This window comes from Pongo abelii, chromosome 10 (genome assembly GCF_028885655.2).
Source record: "Pongo abelii isolate AG06213 chromosome 10, NHGRI_mPonAbe1-v2.0_pri, whole genome shotgun sequence".
NCBI classification, from domain to species: Eukaryota; Metazoa; Chordata; class Mammalia; order Primates; family Hominidae; genus Pongo; species Pongo abelii.
The window spans coordinates 60,267,115-60,282,331 of record NC_071995.2 but is presented as its reverse complement, the minus strand read 5'-3'; the positions used below and the strand labels follow the sequence as shown (position 1 = coordinate 60,282,331).

Here is a 15,217-nt window from a genome sequence, read left to right as displayed (position 1 = left end):
ACAAAATATTAACCAGGGATGGTTGGCGCATGCTTGTGGTCCCAGCTTCTTGAGAGGCTGAGGTGGGAGGATCATTTGAGCCCAAGAAGTAGAGGCTGCAGTGAGCTGAGCCATGATCATGCCACTGCACCATTCCAGCCTGGGTGACAAAGTGAGACCCTGTCTCAAAATAAATCATTTGATCATATATTACTTATTTTTTTATGTATCAACTTAGAATCAGCTTGCCTAATTAAAAAGATTGCATTAAATGTATAGATTAATTTAAGAAAACTTTATATTTTAATACAGCTGAGTCTTTCTAATCAAGAACATGGTTTCCTTCTTCATTTGTCTTCTTTTTTGTCCTTTAATATCATTTTAAAATTGTCTTTATATAGATGTTGCTTACATTTTGTTTAGTATATTCTCAGGTGTTTTATCTTTTTAAAAATTGTTATAAGATCTTTTCTTAGTATCTTTTAACTGGTTGCTGTGTGTGTACATGAAGACATTGCATTTCTTTGTTTTCAGTTCATGGAGCAAAAATAATATCCTTGAGGCCGGGCACAGTGGCTCACGCCTGTAATCCCAGCACTTTGGGAGGCCCAGGTGGGCGGATCACGAGGTCAGGAGATCGAGACCATCCTCGCTAACGTGGTGAAACCCTGTCTCTACTAAAAATACAAAAAAAAAAAAAAAAAAAAAATTAGCTGGGCGTGGTGGCGGGCACCTGTCGTCCCAGCTACTCGTGAGACTGAGGCAGGAGAATGGCATGAACCCGGGAGGTGGAGCTTGCAGTGAGCTGAGATTGTGCCATGGCACTCCAGCCTGGGTGACAGAGCAAGACTCCATCTCAAAATAATAATAATAATAAAATCCTTGAATATTTATGTTGATTTCATGGTAAAATGTGTGGGCCACCATTTTCACTTACACTTCAGCAGTATTTTTTGAAGAAAGTTTTAAAAAAGTCTATCATTAAGCTCTCCCTATTAATTTTCTCTGGTGGTTTCTTTGGTTAGATCCTGCACTGGTTCTTTCTTGATTACTCGTTTTGAGGGAGGTAAGTTTTTCCTGGACAAGGTACATGTAGGTGGCTTATACTGGGAATGAGCCAGGGCTGTGTTGAAGTGAGGTGAAATTTCCCTATGACCCCAAATGTGTGTGTGTGTGTGTTTATTATACCTTTGCTTCTCTGTAGGCATATAGGCACAGGTAGGCATCTATGACGGTTCTTACAATGCAATGTCTCTCTTCACCCCTCTGTCACAGAAACAGACTGACTTCCTAAAATAAACATTGCTTGTTTTAATCTTACTTTATTTCAGGTCCACTCCCATCTTCTTGGACTCTTTGCTTTACATGGTTTAGAAATCTCTACTCTGGCAATTTCTTTTCTCCAACTTACTGATTTCTAAGAGTTTGAATACTAGCACTTTGTAGTTGCGTGTTAAAAATATATTCTCCCCTCTCTTTAAGCTTTCTCTTATCACCCTTTTATGTTGTTATTTGGTGAACATAAATTCTTTACCTTAATATACTAGATTTTTTCAATCTTTACTTGATAGTCAGAGCTTTTTGCATCTTATTTAAAAATGATTTCCTTCTCTCGGGTCATAAAAATATCCACCAATTCTATTTTCTACAATCTTTATCATTTTTGTCTTTTTTTTTTTTTAAAGTTAAATCATTTGTCTTTATTTCTGAAACAATGCTATTGTAGATGGTTCAATTATGTAAAATAAAACATAATAAGATATATATTTCTTTTTCTCATGTTATACCATCATTCACACATAACAGCACAGCCTCATAAAATGTATTTGAGAGGACAGAACAAAATTGAAATGTAGAGCCATTAAATATGGTATTGAAGAACTTCTGGTCTGTGAAGTTGTTTTTCTCTCCTTTGTTTCATTTTTTTTTTCTTTTTTTATTATTATTATTATTATTATTTTGTCTTTATATTTACTTCTCTGATCCTCCTGGAATTGATTCTCATGAATCAATGAGAGGTTAGGGTCCAATTTTATTTTTCCCAATTATCCCACACTCATTTGCTAAAAACCACCAATCTTTTGTGCCACTGCTGTCATATATTAAGTATTCATATATGAATAGATCTTTCTGAGTTATCTATCCTGAGTCATTGATCTATTTGTTTTTCCCTTAACTAATAGCACATTGTCTTAGTTATCATAGTCCAGTAATAAGTCTTAGTATCTCTTACCAACTTAGATGCCTACTAAATCAGTTGGTTGGTCTAATATTTTCAATGTTTTTGAACAATGAATATCAAAGAATACAAAAATGACCTGTACATCTAGCTACTTGGAGATGGGTATTTCGGTGAATATTTTTGTTACTTTTCTTTCAAACTTCCTTCCTTCCTTCCTTCCCTACTTCCTTCCCCCCCTCCCCTCCCCTCCCCTCCCTTTCCCTTCCCTTCCCCCTTCCCTTGCGTGTTTTTGTTTTTGTTTTTTTTTTTTTTTTTGAGACGGAATCTCGCTCTGTCGCCCAGGCTGGAGTGCAGTGGCATGAACTTGGCTCACTGCAAGCTCCACCTCCCGGGCTCACGCCATTCTCCTGCCTCAGCCTCCCTAGCTGGGACTACAGGTGCCCGCCCCCATGCCCGGCTAATTTTTCCTATTTTTTAGTAGAGACAGGCTTTCACCGTGTTAACCAGGATGGTCTTGATCTCCTGACCTCGTGATCCGCCCTCCTTGGCCTCACCAAAGTGCTGTTATTACAGGCGTGAGCCACCGCGCCCGGCCCCCTTCCCTTCTTTCTTTCCGCTCTTCCTTCCTTTGTTCTTTTCTTTCTCTCTAAACAGACTATTTTTTTTTTAAGCAGTTTTAGATTAATAGCAAGGTTGAGTGGAAAGTACAGAGAGATCCCATATGCCACTGCCTACACACATGCATAGTCTTCCCCACTATCAACATCTCCCACCAGAGTGGTACATTTGTTACAATCAATGAACTTACATTGATGCATCATTATCACTCAATGTCCACAGTTATTATTAGGATCCACCCTTGACGTTATATATTTTGTGGGTTTTGACAAATATATGATGACATGCATCCACAATTAATTTTGTAAGAAACTGCAAAACTGTCTCCCAAAATGGCTGTACTATTTTGCATTACTACCAACAGTGTGTGACAGTTCCTGTTGCTCTATATCCTCACCAGGATTTGTGGTTGTAATGTTGATTTTGACCAGTCTTACAGGTGTGTAGTGGTATCTCATTATTGTTTTGGATATTTTTAAAATTTTTTTATCTTGGTTTTTGTATTTTATTTCTCATTTTATTAATTTGTAGTTTTTTCCTTTTTAGTAAGTGGGTTTAATTTTGTAATTTTTTTAAAGTAATGATTAGTTTTTAAAATGATTTTTCCTTTGAGTTTAGTGTTTCCATTTCTTTCATTTGACTTTTACTTTGTTCTAGTTCTAACTTCATTAGGTTTTTTTTATTTGGTGGCTTGTTTCTGCCTCTAGTGAGGTTTTGCCTTTATTAAATAAAACAACTGCATCTGAGCAGTTGTTTTATTTTTGGTAACATTTCAATAATTTAGTTGTTTAAAAATGCTCCATAATTTTCTTCTAGATTTTTCCACTTCCCAAAATGTACTAGGTGTTTTCAGTTTTCATCTTATATTCTCTTTGATCTGCTGATCACTGGGTTTAAAAATAATTCATATCTACAGCTTAGCTTGTGGAGTATTTTCTGCAAAAGAATGAGATTTTGTGTTGTGTTTTAAAGGTAATGTGTTAGAATCATTTCTTTGTTTTAACAACCTATTCAAAGAGGAACACTTGCAGATATAGTTACAACTTAATAGAAGGAGGCACAGTTCTGACGTACTGGGTGAGTGATTTATATTAAAAGCAGTTAGGTTATATAGTCAGTGATTTAATTGTAAATTTGATGAGCAAATTCAACCCCTTATGACAAATAGTGCTTACAACTTTAAGTAAACAAACTTTTCTTTAGAAAATAAGTTTCTTTTATAACAAACACCCAATTTCAAAGTTTCAAGTCAACAAGGCTTGGAATTTTCTATTAAAATTAACTTTTGATTATTATCGAATAACTTCATCCTTGGTATACAAAAATTCAGGTTTATGTGATTTAGACTAAGTGTAGATTTAATTCAAATTCTGGGGTTGCTGTGTGTAAATATTCTCTAACCTTCTCCTGTATCTGCCAATGCTTCGCATTTCCAAAAACACTTGTGTTAGCAACTTCTTCAAGTTTTCTATTAAAGACTAATAAAATTGTGACCTATGATTTCACTTACAGTTTTAACCGAAGCTAATTTTTCATCTCTACACTTTAAGTAATTTCACAGATGAATTTCTCTTAGTTTTGTTTTTGAATTCTTTTATGTTAACCTAAGTTTTTATTTTCAAAGCTGGAGCATATTTTTACTCATCAATTTGCAGAGATATAATCTTACTATGAGAAACTTAAGTTGTTTTGTGTGTTTTCAAAAATGTTTTCCCACTAAATTTTCTTTTGCTATATGTTTTTGCTATATGTTTGCTCCCTGATATGTTATTCATTGTCAGTAATTAAAATGCTATTTTGTCCTCATCTTTTCTAATTTTGTGTAAATTACAGTTTTCTTCTATTGTCATTTTAATCCTATCATCTCAAATCCAAAATGTCATAATGTCTAGCTACTTTGCAAGTATGATATTATTGAATCTCCTATGCAAATGTGTAACAGCCTGAAAAATGTCCTTCAGAATATCTTTGGTAAATAGAAAACTATTCCAATTTAAATGTCCTTTAGATATCTACTCTGATTATCATTGATTTATTGACTTTGTGACTTGCAATGAGAAAGCAACAAAAAAAAAAGAGAAAGAAAATAAATGGCTATGTATAATATTATATCCAAGAATATCTGAAACATCTGTTTCATTCGTAGATTTAAAGCTATAAAGATAGTAAAGATAGTAGCACTATATTATAAAATATAGAGCTGTGCTTGACATATTGTAGGTGCTAAATAAATATTTATTAAATGAGTGAATGAAATTCAGAATTTTCACAGGAGGCAAACACAGTATGGGTTGGGTTAGGATATTTAGCTTTTTCTTTGCTGAATAGCAAATTGTGGTAGTTCTCCAGGCTAACATTATTCCTCACTTTGATAACTAGGGATGTGAGCCTACACAACTGATCACATACTAGCATTTCAAGTAATAGGGGATGTATTCAGCAGACACGGGTAGGAGAGACTCTTTTCCTTTCCTTCCCCCATTTCCTTTCTTCCACTGTTTTTTCTTTACAAATTAAAATTCAGGCCAGGTGCAGTGGCTCACTCCTCTAATCCCAGCACTTTGGGAGGCTGAGGGGGGAGGATTGCTTGAGTTTAGGGGTTCAAGACCAGCCTGGGCAACATAGTAAGACCTCATCTCTACTAAAAATTTAAAAAGTTAGCCCGTTGTGATGGTGCGTGCCTGTAGTCCCAGCTACTTGGGAGACTGAAGTGGGAGGATCTATTGAGCCCAGGAGGCTGAGGCTGCAGTGAGCTATGATCGCATCACTGCAGTCCAGCCAGGGCAACAGAGTGAGACCCTGTCTCAAAAATAAATAAATAAATAAAAATAAATAGATAAATTCAATCAGCATTAGTTTTGAAAAGTTCAGAAGTAAAACTTTTTTCTCCTGGCTCATTTTCACTTACTCAACTCAATAGCATTTTGGTATGTACCCATCTCAGGTATGTTTGCTTGGGAAAAAAGATTCTGAGATGCAAATTTGTCTGAAAGAAGTTTACTGAAGAATGTCCTTGGGATCAATATCCGTGGGAGAGCGGAGGAAGTAAGAATATTCATGGGAGAGCTGAGCTGTGATGCAGTTGTGATAATGGCTTCAGCCACCTCGAGGGAAGCTCTGGAACAGGTATGGCCCTTCAGAGTTGGCCTACTTTGAAGGAAGGGCTGGGCCTTTACATCTGGATCAGTCACTGAAAATGAACTTTCCTCTGGAAAGGGACTTGATCTTGGGCAAGAGGCTTTCTTCGGCTGACTCGGGCAGCTCTGGGAGAACCTACCTCATAACAGACAGTTTTAGTCCACTAATCACTTGATCTTCCGTAATTAGACTCTTTGTCTTTTCTCTCTGTCTACCAGGTCCCAATTGCACTCCAGAGAGCTTTTATTTTAAAAAATGGTGTGTAACTCCTTACTTCAGATGGAGTGGTTTGATCCAGAATCCTAGGTATTTACATTGTGGTTTTACTTTAGGGCCTTGCCATAAACTCCACATATTATCTTTTCCTATTACTGATGCTTTTCATACTGAAAAGTCTGCCGGATCATATGGCCCAAGCACTCCCTGTATCTGCTGCAGGGCTGTCTGCTGCTTTGGACCCCACTCAAAGCTTGTAGCCTTTCATGCTATCTAGAGGGTGGGTAAGAGCAGTATTTGCTAATATGTAATATGTTAAACATGTTAGCCAAAGAGGAATACCAGAATACCAGGCATGGTGCTTCCCTTTTTGTGGAGGGACATATAAGATACAATAATTTGTTTCATTTAGAGAGGATGTCGCAGCTTGTACCAGATCACTGGACTCCCATATACTACCTACATGGCATTTCCCTGAGCCCTTATAGGGTTTGGCTCCCACACTCTGGAATGCATATGTTATACCATAATGTATATGCTAACTTCTTGCTTGTCTAGTCCAATTAACATGGTACCATCAAAATAGTGAACCAATGCTATGTTTTGACAAATGACCAGTTCAGGCATCTTTGAAATACATTATGTCAGAGGGCAAAAGAATTAACCTAGCTTTGGGTAAGACTGTAAACATATACACCTATCTGTTTCAAGTAAATTCAAACCATTTCTGATCTTTCCAATAAGATTGGAAAATAATCTTTTTCAGGTCAACAATAGTATACTGTGTATTAATAATTTGTGGTAATCTGCTCTAGCAAAGAAGCCACATCTGGCACAAAATCTATAATTGGGACTACTTTTCTGATCGAATTTGCCTTACTTTACTGTCATTCTCCAAGATATGTCTGTTTTTTGTAGGGTCCTTGCTGGTCAGTCAAAAGGGAATAGGATGAAAATCAGCAACCAAATATTATGTAGGTTTTTAAAGGTGTCATTAGTCTCTGCCACCACTTCCCCAACACCCCCACTAACAAACAGATTAAATACTGTTTGTTAAAATTTACTGCCTTGGGAAGGAGCAGTTTCAGAGTTTAAAATTAGCTTTCTCTACTATATGGGTCTTATTCCACAGTCCAAGGTAGCAACATGGGGGTTCTGCTAATTACCAAGCATGTCCACTATTGTTATTCAATTAGCAATGGCAGTAGTGACTACTGGATAGGTGTGTGGACCCGCAATTGGATAGCACTTGGCCAGACTCCATTTGTTACTTTACCCCCATATGCTGGTTCTCTAACGGAGGAATGTAATGATGCTTTAGTGTCAATTCAGACTCTGTGTCCAAAAGTCCTTGAAACATTTGGGTATTTTCTTAGTTGAGAAAATGGCTTTTGGTAATGTCCCCTTGGGGAAGGATTGAGGAAACTGTTACTTTATTCACTTGCCATGGTGATACAGGGTCTCTAGAAACCCCATCTTTTGATGGGCAAAACCCACTGGTCTTTACAAATAGCAGTTCTTATAAAATTTTATTTGGTGCTCATCACAACCATTTTCATTAGAGTAGCTGCTATTATATAAGAGCTCTCTGTCCACAAATAAGAAACCAAGATTCAGGGAGTTTAGGTCACACAAAATGTAACTTGCAAGTGTCATATCTCTTTTTTTTTTTTGAGAAAGAAGTTCTTCCTCTTAAGCAAGAGAAACAAGTTCTTTCTCTTGTTTTTTTTTTTTTTTTGATAAACAAGTTGTTTCTCTTAAGCAAGAGAAACAAGTTCTTCCTCTTTTTTTTTTTTTTGAAAACAAGTTCTTTCTTTTTTGCAGGAGAGACTGTGGCTGCAGTAAATTTTCCCTGAGTAAGATTGTATTTATTTAATTTTTTGTGTCTGAAAAGCAGAGTTGAATAGCAAGAGCTTGGTGAAAATGTCAGTACTTCCCTAGGCTATGAGACGTTCTGGAAAATTTGTTATTCTTGTATCCTATTACCTAGCCTTTTCCCATTTCAGGTTATTCCTACTGTTGGAGCAACTACTGAGAAGGGAAAACTCAAATGATTTAGAGATAAGACACACAGGGCTGCTTTTGGTGACTGCTCATCTGCACTCAATTAATAAACAATTTGTGAAAAATTGACTTACCAATAACCCAAAATGTGAACAAGTAGACATTGACTTTTGTTCTTCAATTCCAAAACCTGGAGGTATGAGTGTCTTGGAAAGTTTTGGTCTCTTATGAGGATATACAGAGATAGCTTATGCAAAAGTAATGATTTCATTTCTTAGTACTTTCTCTTAGGTGAGAGTTGCACAACTTCCTTTTCTCTCTAGTCTGGCCCCTTCGAGTCAGGAGAGTGGGTCTCAGTGTTGGTGCAGGGATGTAAGTAGAACTGGTTATCAAAATAAATGGAGCCTTTAAAGATAGTATCTCTAGAGTGGCATCCCTTCTTATCACTGCTTTGAGGCATATTATATTAGAAGGTGGGGATAATGGGTGTGTGTGTTAGTTTGTGAGGGCTGCCATAACAAAGTACCATAGACTGATGTCTTAAACAACAGAAATTCACTTTCTCACAGTTCTGGAGACTAGATTTCTCAGAGCAAGGGGTCAGCAGTTTCATTTTTTCCAAGGCCTTTTTATTTGGCTATCTTTCTATGATATTGCTGTGTGTGTGCATGTCTGTGTCCAAGGGCACAAGGGCACCAGTCATATTCGATTAAGTCCCACCCTAAAGACCTCATTTTAATTTAATTACTTTAAAAAAGATCTTATCTCCAAATACAGTTACATTCTGAGATAGTAGGAGTTAGGACTTCAACATATTAATTTTGGGGGGTGTATTAATTTATTTTCATGCTGCTGGTAAAGACATACCCAAGACTGGGAAGAAAAAGTGGTTTAATGGACTTACAGTTCCACATGGCTGGGGAGGCCTCACAATCATGGCGGAAGGAAGGAGGAGCAAGTCACGTCTTACATGGGTGGTGGCAGGCAAAGAGAGAGCGAGCTTGTGCAGGGGAACTCCCATTTTGAAAACCATCAGATCTCGTGAGACTTATTCCCTATCATGAAAACAGCACAGGAAAGAACTGCCCCCGTAATTCAATTACCTCCCACAGCACATGGGAATTCAAGATGAGATTTGGGTGGGCATACAGCCAAACCATATTGGGGGTGGGGGCCATAAGTCAGCCTCTTATAAGGGGGATTATTTCTTACATTGGCAGTTAAATTCCTAAATAAACAATGGGCTAAATCAACCCTTCTTAACCTGGTGCACCTTAATGGTTTGTGAAATTTTAGAAGTATATGCTTTCATTAGGTTCTTAGTTCCCCAAAAGGCTAAGAGTCCAAATAGTGTTTACATACTGGTAGTGATGCAAACTGGGAACTTGATTCAATATCTCTGTGTTTAATAGTTTTTTGTTTGTTTGTACACAGGTCTAGGAACCTAGTTTCCATCTTAATCAGTTTCTATAGCATGGGGACATTCTGAGTTCAAAACAATATATAAAATCTTGAAAGATATTTTATTCACAAGTTTAGGCTACCTACTCTTGGAGTAAAGAAGAATAATTGAGTTTAATGAATTTCGGTGGATGATAAGTATTTATTATTTAGCTTGGATTGTAAATTCTGAAAGACAAGACCATGTGTATTAACAAAGCACAGCACCACACACAGGAGTACCTAATGGCAACTTATACTTTTTTTTTTTTTTTGAGACAGAGTCTCACTCTGTCACCAGGCTGGAGTGCAGTGGCACAATCTCGGCTCACTGCAACCTCTGCCTCATGGGTTCAAGTGATTCTCCTGCCTCAGCCTCCTGAGCAGCTGGGACTACAGGCGCACACCACCATGCCCAGCTAATTTTTGTATTTTTAGTAGAGACAGGGTTTCACCATGTTGATCAGGATGGTCTCAATCTCTTGACCTCATGATCTGCCTGCCTCGGCCTCCCAAAGTGCTGGGATTACAGGTGTGAACCACCGTGCCCAGCTGCAACTTATACTTTTAATATTATTTAACAAATTGAACTTACCTAAATGGTTCAGGTAATCATCTTGAAAACTAGGCAGCTTATCCATAAACTGAGTACACCTAAGGATTTTGTTTTTACCTGAATTCTGAAGCGTGGCTTTAACACTATTCCATTCATCCTTCTTACTACTTCTCTGACTGTGACCCTTACCCAAGTAAGAAGGGAATGAACGGTGGTGGGGTATATTAGCAGCTGCCTGGGGTAAATCCAAAAGAAAAGACAGGCATTTATAGTGGCTCCCAGGTATGAATTGATTCAGAGATGGGCCAAAATTTGCGGCCTCTACTTTATATAATTTCATAATTGCACTTTTTTTAGAACTAGCATATGAAGCAAAGACTTCATATACCAATCATATATTTAGGCTTATTTTTAGGCATCTTTAAGCACTCTAATATTAAAAGTTTTAATCTTCTGTTAATAATTTTTACCTTAACATTTATATCTTTTGGATTCATGTGGTTAGGTGTATTTTTTGCTCTCTTTAATGCAATCATTAAAAAACCTGTTGTATCAGTACAGTTATAATTTATTTATTTCTCTTGAGAAATGGCTTACATCTTTGATAATTTAGAATGCCAAATGAATAAAAAAGAGGATTTTTCAAATGTTTCACTTTTATTAGTACCTTTTTTTGGCAGAGCATATGAGAATCTCAACTATTGTAACAGGTTTTCAAAGGAAAGCAATTCTATCTACCAAGAAAAGAGGACACTTATTTAGAGAATGGTTATTCAGCAGATAGAGGAGAAGAGGGACTTTTCCTTCATGGATGTCAGAGGACTTTGGTAGGCTAAGCTATAATAGTTTGCAAACTTGAAAAGTGTCTAATGGTGGCAGAGAGGAGTTATTCCTAGAGGGTATCCCTGGGGAATATGAATCATGATCACAAAGAGATGAAAATGTGCTTATCCAAACCCCTTAAAGGGCAAAACCTGAAGAAGTAGGCTCATGTGTGAAATACAGGGCTCAATGAAACACCTCCTTATAGGTGGATTCTTGGAGAGATTGTTGAATTTCCATAGGTGAATATCATTAAAATGACAGGAAGGTTTTGGGTCTGGGATATTTCGAATACAAACTTTTGTAAATAAAGGAAAGCTGAGTACTGTTTGAAACTTCCTTTTCAATTCTGTTAGCTAATGGTGAATATACACCAAGTTTCTTTCTACCTGCTTTTCCCTGATTTGCTGTATACCTTGACTCACAAAGGATAATTAAATTATGACCTTTAACAATATTTATTGCTTGACTACAGGTTTCATACTAGTTGATAATTTGTTGTGAAGTGGGTCATTAATAATAAAGTTACTACTGACAGAGTATTGACTTTTGGGAAGCATTTACTTTGAAATGTAAAGTAGAATAGTTACTATAATTGTTCTTTTTACTGACTTGCATTAACCATGCTTTTTTCGGTGGAAGAGAAAGAACTTTCAGGAAAGGAGTCAGGAATTTTGAATAACTCAAGTACATATATGAGAGTGCTTCCTATTCCATATATGGAACCTGATAAAAATGTTGAGAGCCACTGGTCTAATCTATATCTATAGCCTTATACATTCATGCACTGTGCTTGGGCAGACACCCTAAAAAGATAGGATTTCACAATAGAGGTTGACCCAGGGAGCCCAAGCCCAACCCCTGAATGATTATGAAAGAAGACATATTAACAATAAAAATCCTTTTCTTATCATACCCAAAGTTCTGTGGCCATTTTTCTACCTTTTTTTTTTTTTTGAGTTGGAGTCTCGCTCTGTCACCCAGGCTGGAGTGCAGCAGTGCGATCTTGGCTCACTGCAACCTCCGCCTCCCAGGTTCAAGCAATTCTCCTGCCTCAGCCTCCCAAGTAGCTGGGATTAAAGGTGCGTGCCACCACGCCCAGCTAATTTTTTGTATTTTTAGTAGAGATAGTGTTTCACCATGTTAGCCAAGATGGTCTCGATCTCCTGACCTTGTGATCCACCTGCCTTGGCCTCCCAAAGTGCTGGGATTACAGTCATGAGCCACTGCAACTGGCCCATTTTTCTACTTTTTAAATTTTAAATAAGCACATACTCTATACCCATCTCTGAAATTCACTCCTGTTTGTCATTCATGTAATTGGATTAATGAGCTAATAACTTCTTTCTTTGGTGGTATCATCATTTTTATTTTATTAGATTGTGCTCGACAAAGGGCAGGTGCTATCTATGTCTATGTACAATTACATGTGTAGTAAATCCACTCAGATGACAGTGTTCTAACACTAGTCCTAAAGATCTCTTGCTGATATTGCTCACTTGAATTTGTCATTACGGCTTGGTAGAACTTGACTTTTATAGGTTTCCTTTCAGTTTTCCAGCTAGATATTTCTCTGAATAACACAATATTAGCAATTTCACTGTTTTTTTTTGGGGGGGGTGGTGTATGTGTGTGTCATTACCCTGTCGAATTAACTTCTACCTTAAAGAAAAGTGTGAAAAGACAATATACGTTCTCTTATTTTTGGCTGCTTCCTCACATACGATTATGTTCTGTCTCATTTTCTCTATTCTTCTTATTACTTTTTACTCCTTTCAATTGTTTCTAGCATTTTGGAATCGGTACATCCTTTTCAATAATGCTACTAAAATCTTTCATTAAAAAATTTGGCTGCCCATTTTCATGTACTTCTCTCTGTTGTGGGAGTATCTTCAATATGTACATGCTTTTTGCCATTCAAAGACTCCGGAACCTCTGGCATGACTTATTTTTGTTGCTATAAAACAGACAACATGTACTGCGATGCTTGTCTGTAAAAATGTTAGCATCTGCCTGCAGTTGCCCTGTTTTGACGCTGGGTGGCCAAAGCGCATAGGGAATTTGAAGCTCTGTCTTAACTTTTCAATCAACATTTTGACCATGTTGAATGAAGGAAATAATCCTATATCATATTAAAAGTGGGCAAAAAATTTGTAAAGGAATCTATAGAGAGTTTGGATGAAGGAATTTCAGAGTTTAAACTTAAGCTTTCTGGAAATAATTAAATCACAACAATATGTCAAATGAAAAAACACTGAATTGGGAACTAGAAAATAAGAATTCTTGTTGATGCTCTTGAGTGAGAATAATATATTTGTAATTCTGGATGCCTTTATTTATTTATTTATTTATTTATTTATTTATTTATTTTGAGACAGAGTCTCACTCTGTCACCCAGGCTGGAGAGCAGTGGCGTGATCTCGGCTCACTGCAAGCTCCGCCTCCTGGATTCACGCCATTTTTCTGCCTTAGCCTCCCACAGGCGCCCACCACCACGCCCGGCTAATTTTTTGTATTTTTAGTAGAGACGGGGTTTCACTGTGTTAGCCAGGATGGTCTCGATTTCCTGACCTCGTGATCCGCCTCCCTCGGCCTCCCAAAGTGCTGGGATTACAGGCGTGAGCCCCTGCGCCCGGCCAGATGCCCTTATTTTTTAACTTAATTGCCTGGGCAAGTTACTTAATCTTTAAACCTCAGTTTATAAGTCATAAAGTGAGATAATATCTATCATATAAAATGATTACAAAAACAAAGAGATAAGTATTAGTTTTCTTTCCCACTTTTGGTTAAAAAATTGTAAACATTGTCCTCTACTTAGTTTAGTTAAAACCAGTCTTTAATGTGCGGTTAAATAGTTCAGTGGATCTCACTCCCCTTCTCCTCATTTTTAGTCCTGAGGATGAACATAATTAGGTATTGCTAATATCTGTTTAGCTAGCAAATAATACAGAGGAATAGGACTTTGAGCTAAGCTCCTCTTAAGAATGGTACTGAAAATTGACTTTCACCATGGTTTGTACTTTCAGAATGTACTTTCACATGTGTATTAGTCCATTCTCACATTGCTGTAAGAAAATACCTGAGACTGGGTAATTTATAAAGAAAAGAGGTTTAATTGACTCACAGTTCAGCATGGCTGGGGAGGCCTCAGGAAACTTACAATCATGGCAGAAGGTGAAGGGGAAGCAAGGCACTCTTTTCACAAGGCAGCAGGAAGAAGAAGTGTTGAGTGAAGGGGGAAGAGCCCCTTATAAAACCATCAGATCTTATGAGAACTTACTCACTATCATGAGAACGGCATGGAGGAAACTGTCCCCGTGATTCAATTACCTCCACCTGGTAATCCCTTGACAGGTGGGGATTATGGGGATTATGGGATTGCAATTCAACATGAGATTTGGGTAGGGACACAAAGCCTAACTGTATCAGCATGTGAAGTCTTTGATTTCCTGCTGAAGTGGAAGTCTGTTTGTTTTCAAAAACCTTGTGTTGGGGAAGTGGGTAGAGGAAAGAGGGCAAAAAGAAATTTAGAGGCCAAAAGCCATCTCGTTAATCTAGCAAACCAGGCAGAAAGAAAGAGGATTAGAAGAAACATTAATTGTCCAAGATGACTACCAGCATGACAAAATCAACAGAGAGATAACCTGGAGCTGGTAGTGTTGACAGGAGGCTGTGTATCACACCTCAGGTGGAGACTGAATGAGGACTAATTCTGGGTAACCCTTATGAAAATCTTATGGCTCAAGACAGTCAATAAATTAAATGAGATAAAGTTTTTAAAGACCTGGATTTCCTATGTCATACCAAGGGATATTTTTATGATGGAAGAGGGGAATATTAAGTAAGACAATATCTTCAATCCTGATAATCCTACCCTCTAATCTATACTGCTGAGACTATTCTATTCATTATATGGGCCATTAATTTCCTGTATATTTGGAATTTATCAGTCCCTGCCTAATCCTAGCCCCATGCTAGGTATTCACAATGATTTTATAGCTACTTACTTGCTGCCTGCCAAGTTACAGAAATCCTTAGATCTCAGCCTACCATGTTATAAAGAGCTTTTTTTTTTTTTTTTTTTACTAGCAAGTGGTGTCTGTAAATAGTTTTCTCCTGCCTTATACTACAGAACTAAAATGTCTAAAACACCAATATTCATAGAACCTAATGTTCAGCCTGTTAATTCATGGGTGCAAACTGTTAAGTTCAATTAAGAAACAGCTTTTTTTTTTTCTCCTATTTCCTGAATGTCTTAGGCC

At 37.2% G+C, this 15,217-nt stretch overlaps 1 protein-coding gene across 6 annotated transcripts in view; it reads left to right on the top strand.

Moving 5' to 3' along the window:
- Window positions 1-15,217, top strand: part of TAFA2 (TAFA chemokine like family member 2) — a 585,401-nt gene that overhangs the window by 56,047 nt on the left and 514,137 nt on the right. For 2 of the 6 annotated variants that reach the window (XR_010135621.1, XR_010135622.1), the window contains exons 7-8: window positions 5,724-5,905; window positions 8,140-8,333. The exons of 2 other annotated variants lie outside the window; for them this stretch is intronic. The gene's annotated coding sequence lies outside the window, so the exon portion shown is untranslated. The remainder of the gene's footprint in view (window positions 1-5,723; window positions 5,906-8,139; window positions 8,334-15,217) is intronic. 2 more of the 6 variants (XR_010135623.1, XM_054526473.2) reach the window with 1 other exon arrangement.